At 42.6% G+C, this 5616-nt stretch overlaps 1 pseudogene; it reads left to right on the top strand.

Moving 5' to 3' along the window:
- The first annotated feature begins 743 nt into the window (after window positions 1-743).
- Window positions 744-1524, top strand: LOC122106437 (annotated as a pseudogene).
- The last annotated feature ends 4092 nt before the right edge of the window (window positions 1525-5616 follow it).

The following is a 5616-nucleotide window of genomic DNA, read 5'->3' as shown; positions in this document are numbered from 1 at the left end:
AAATGAACTCATTACCTACCTTACGTAACTGTAATCTCTTTGTACATTATTTTTACAATAAAAATATATTAAAAAAGATGAAAAGACCCAGAAATAAAACTACATACTTACAATCATCTGATATTAGACAAAAGAGCAAAAGATGTAATGTGGAAAAAACATAGCCTTGCTGGGTGCCTGTGGCTCATGCCTTTAATGTAGCTACTCAGAAGGCTGAGATCTGAGGATGGTTGTTGAAAGCCAGAAGGGCCAGGCAAGTCCATGAGACTCTTAGCTCCAATAAACCACAAGAAAATGGGAAGTAGAACTGTGGTTCAAGTACTAGCCTGGAGATGAAATGCAAGGGGGTAGCTCCGAGGCCCAGAGTTCAAGCCCCACAACCAACACACACAGACACACAGACACACACACACAGACACACACACACACACACACACCACATACACACACATCATAGCCTCTTCAACTATTGGTGTTGGGAAAACTGGACATCCATAGGCAGAAAACTAGAAGTGGATCTCTGCTTGCACTAACATCAACTCAAAATGGATTAACTACGTTAAAATCAGCCAGACTACTATAAGACAGAAAAAGGGTGATATTAGAACTTATCGGTATTGAGGTGTGAGCTGGGCAGCTGCACGCCGAGCACCAGTAGTTGCGCTCCAGATCCTGCAATCTCACACTGCGTGCCTCACGCGGTAACCACTTACTCCAGTTGGCCCCTGCGACAGGTGCCATGCATGGAGCGGCGCCCCGCGCTCTGGGCAGCTCTGCTCACTGCCCAGACCCTGTTCCTCTGGCCGCCGGTGACGAGGGTCCCATTGTACGCTGCGAGCCCTGTGATGCGAACGCGCTGGCCCAGTGCAAGGGTGTGCCGAGCTGGTGCACGAGCCAGGCTATGGCTGCTGCCTGACATGTGCTCTGCGCGAGGGCGAGCCATGCGGTGTCTACACAGAACGCTGCAGCTAGGGGCTCAGCTGCCAGCTGCCACTGGGTGAGCCATGCCCACTGCAGGCGCTGCTGGATGGCCGCTGGTTCTCTGCCAATGCCAGCATCCCGGCCGACTGAGGCCTAATGCTGCTGGCGCCCTCCACCTCAGAAAATGCTAGTGAGTCGGAGAAGGACCGAGGCACAGGGAGCGTGGAGAGCCATGCCACACATAGGGTGCCTGACTCCAAGTTCCATTCCATTCACGCAAAACTGGACACCATCAAGAAAGGTCATGCGAAGGACAACCAGCGCTACAAAGTTGACTATGAGTCCCAGAGCATGGACACCCAGACCTTCTCCTCGGAGTCCAAACGGGAGACAGAATATGGTCCCTGCCTTAGAGAGATGGAAAACACCCTGACTCACCTGAAGTTCCTCAGTGTGCTGAGTCCCAGGGGTGTGCACATCCCCAGCTGGAACAAGAAAGGATTTTATAAGAAGAAGCAGTGTAGCCCCTCCAAAGGCAGAAAGCGGGGCTTCTGCTGGTGCGTGGACAAGTATGGTCAGCCCCTCCCAGGCTTCGACAGATGACGTGCACTGCCTCGGCATGCAGAGGCAGTAAACCCCACTGCATCAGTTAAATTGGAGCTCTAATACGCCTTACTTTGCACAAAAGACTGCCACGGACAGAACAGCACCTGCCTACAGCCTCAACTTATATTTCTTTTTGTGATGACCTGGTTTTTTGTGTGTTTTTTTTTAAGAAAACCAAAGTTTAGACAGAGATTTTTGAAATGTCTGTTGTTCCTTTAAATGGTAAACTTGAGCATCTTTCCACTTTTCAGTGGTCAGAAAAGTAAATTAATTTCTCTGTTGCTTTCTGTAAAAATAACTGATACTCCTGTCCAAAGCAGTGGATTTGATCCCCTTCTAGAATCCTCTCCACATCTGCCAATTGGAAGAGCTGACCTTCTGCCTCGCTCACTTCAGTGGCTATTGTAGAAGACACCTCCTCGTTGCCCTCCACCCTGCTTAGGCCTCATGGAGAACAGGAAAGTCAGAAACTCCAGTCACCTGAACATCTCTACCATACATGAGACCCCTGGCCCTCCTGGAACTATCTTTGATTCCAAGCCATGGACCCCTGGGCCACAAAGCTTCTTCATTATCTGCAAGTGACTTGATCTGCTTGGAAAATACTGGAGAGATTGAGGTGGAATATAACAGACCAAGAAAGTTCTATAAAACTGACCAAAAAAGTTCTAGCACATTCTGGGAAACTTGTAAATGCAGATACTTCCTGACTTCCCTCCATTAAGCAGCTTTTCAAGGATGGACCCCAAAGGAAGGCCCAGGGTGGCCTTGGCTGTGGTCCAGCAGGGCATGGGGGAGGCTGGGAGTGTACCCCACACCTCACCAGTAAGGGAGTAATCGCTCTGGAGACAACAACAAAATGTTTTCTAATTTAACTCCTAGTTTGGGGTTGAGGATAATAAACTATTTAAAGGCAAAAGTTTATTTTCACCCCTCATCTTTATTCTTGACCTAACAAAACAATGGTGTTTAATGTTATCTAAACAGGAAAGATGAACAGCTTGTTGAGAGAGCCTCATAGGGACACTGGGAACACATAGAGAATAACGTGTTTGTTGAACTTGGAGTCCAACTTATACTTTATAATTCACACATATATGCAGAGAGAGAGATACGTTCTCAATAGTTAATATTGTATACAGCATAGCCCAACTATAATAGGATCCATACTAGATAATCCTAGATAGTGTTAGATACTAGAAGGCGTAACTATGGCCGTGACCAGGAGAGGACACTCAGTCCAGGTTGGGCTTTTCTCTCCCCAAGGCCAAACCCATGGCAGTGTTAGGTGTGTGGCTATTGTCCTGCCCTACTCTGCAGAGAACTCTCCTTAAGAAAACAAAGAGGCCTCAAGACAGTCTGCCCACTTATTACAAGCTTTCCTTTATTTTTTTTAATTTTTTGGGGGGGAAAGTATTTTTTGAAAAGTTTTGTCTTGCGATGTATTTATAAAAGTAAATAAAGTTTTTACCATTAAAATAATAATTAAAAAAAGAACTTATAGGTACTGGCAGGAACTTCCTGAATAGAATCCCAGGGGCATAACAGATAGGAAAGAGACCCAACAAATGGGACTACATCAAAGGAAAAAACCTACACAGGCTAGAGACATAGCCACTAAACTAAAAAGACAGCCAACAAATTGGGAAAAGATATTCACCTGCAATACATCAGACAAAGGGCTAATTCTCAATGTATACATAAATCTCAAGAAACAACCCCTCCGGAAACTAATAAACCAATCACCAAATGGGCAGAGGAGCTAAAGAGAGACTTCTCATAAGAAGAGGTAAGAATAGCAAAGAAACGTATCAGGAAGGTTCATCATCCCTGGCCATAAAGAAAATATAAATCAAAATAATCCTGAGATACCATCTTATCTAAATATCTTGAATTAGACAACAAATGTTGGTGGGGAAGTGGAGAAATTAGAAAATGGCAAGGACATATATACAACCATGTTCCTTGCTGCTCAATTCACAGTGACAAGAAATGTACACAACCCAGATGCCCCACAATAAATGAATGGAACCAATAATTATTCCATCTATATACAATGAAATTTTACAGAGCCATTAGAAAGGATAAAATAATGTCATTTGCAGGGAAATGGATGACACTAGAATAAATCATGTTAAGAAAGTTAAGCGAACATCAAATTGACAAATGGTACCTGTTCCCCTGATATGTAGAAGAAAGGTTTAAAACACAATGGGATATGACATACTGTACAGGACTCTAGGCATCATTTACAGTAAGAACAGAAGAGGAAGCATTTGGCGAAAATCACAAAGTTGTAATACCCAAGCACCTTTTCTATATAATATTATATATATATATATATATACATATATATATATATATATATATATAGAGAGAGAGAGAGAGAGAGAGAGAGAAAGAGAAAGAGAGAGAGAGAGAGAGAGAGAGAGAGAATTGAATTGCAATGATAAGGAAACAAAGTAACTTTTCTTAATTTGTCTTTTCATTTTCTGATGAGTCTGTATTCTTCACCTAATATACAAGGAAGATGGGGGAAGGGCACAGAATTAGTGGGAAGTGGGTGAAAAAAAATGCAGCACTAGAGCCCTCTGGCTTTACTGGACATTGATGAAAGTGAACCATGCAAGTCGAGGGTCAAGATGGGAGGGAGGGTATGGAAGAGAATGTGGGAACAGATGAGATTATGTAAAAGGAAGGAAATGTACTAGTTAGCTGACATACAGAAAGGTAACCCTGCTCTATATCACCGCTAAAACAATTTTTTTAAAAGAAGAGTGTTCCCAAATAAGAACATATGAGAATAGGAAAATACAGAGCAGATAATTCTTTTTTATGTCCTTGGTATCTGATAATTTCAATCAATAGCTATTGTCCTACCAACTGAGTCATACCTCTAAACCCAAAAGTCCTTACAATATTCAAATTTGTCATTGATTTCTTCATATTTTCTATTTACTTTTTGGTTTGTGTGTGTGTGTGTGTTTAAGGAATGGAGTTTGATTGCAGGATCTAGGTGCTATCCCTGAGCTTCTTTTTTATTCAAGAGTACACTCTACAACTTGAGCCAAAGCTTCACTTCGGGATTTTCTTGAACATTTTATGGGAGATAAAAGATTCACAGAGACGTTTTTGCACTGCTAGATTCAAATCATCATCTTCAGATCTCAGCCTCTTGAGTAGGTAGTATTATAGGCATGAGTCAAGGCTTCTGGCTTATGAATTGTTGTCCCTTTTTTAAAAAGCTGGTGCCAATGGCTCATGCCTGTAATCGTAGCACCACAGGAGGCTGAGATCTGATAATTGAGGTTTAAAGACAACCTGGGTAAGAAAGTCTGTGAGACCATTATCTCATAATCTGGTTAGCAAGAAACCAGAAGGGGCACTGGCTCAAACTGGTAGAGTGATAGCCTTGAGCACAAAAGAACAGGGACTGCCCCCAGGCCCTGAGTTCAAGCCCCACATATAAAAAAATGTAAAAAAATTGCAATCACTTGTAATCTCAACGTCCTCAATTGGTGGTGTATTTAAAGTTAATTTGCATCTCACTTCATATGTATTTGAGGGGGAACTAAACATATAACATTTTTTAAAAAAATGAGCAGTTGGGTTCAGGGAGCTCATGCCTGTAATCCTACCTTTTCAGGAAGCTGAGCAATGAATATGGTATTTTGAAGACAACCTGGGCAGAAAAGTTCCCATGAGACTGCTATTTCCAATTAACCACTAAAAAACAAGAAATGACACTGTGGCTTAAACTGGTATGGTAGAGTACTAGCATTGAGCAAAGGAGTTCTAGGACAATACCCATGCCCTGTGTTCAAGTCCCATGTCTGATGGAAAAATAGAAATCAGGTCTGGGAAGTTGGCTCAGTGCTAGAGTGCTTGCCTTGCATGTTGAACCTTTGGGTTCAATTCCTCAGTACCACATAAGCAGAAAAAGCCAGAAGTGGCATTGTTCCTCAAGTGGTAGATGCTAGCCTTGAGGTGAAGAACTAAGGGACATTGCCCAGGCCAGAGTTTAAGATCCATGATGGATAAAAAACAAACAAACAAAAATAGTTCAAACATTTAAATGATGTGCACAAT

This window comes from Dipodomys spectabilis, unplaced genomic scaffold (genome assembly GCF_019054845.1).
Source record: "Dipodomys spectabilis isolate Male_0828 unplaced genomic scaffold, ASM1905484v1 ptg000041l, whole genome shotgun sequence".
Lineage (NCBI taxonomy): Eukaryota > Metazoa > Chordata > Mammalia > Rodentia > Heteromyidae > Dipodomys > Dipodomys spectabilis.
Note: the sequence above shows the minus strand (reverse complement) of the source record. Positions and strands in the feature narration are given on the sequence as shown.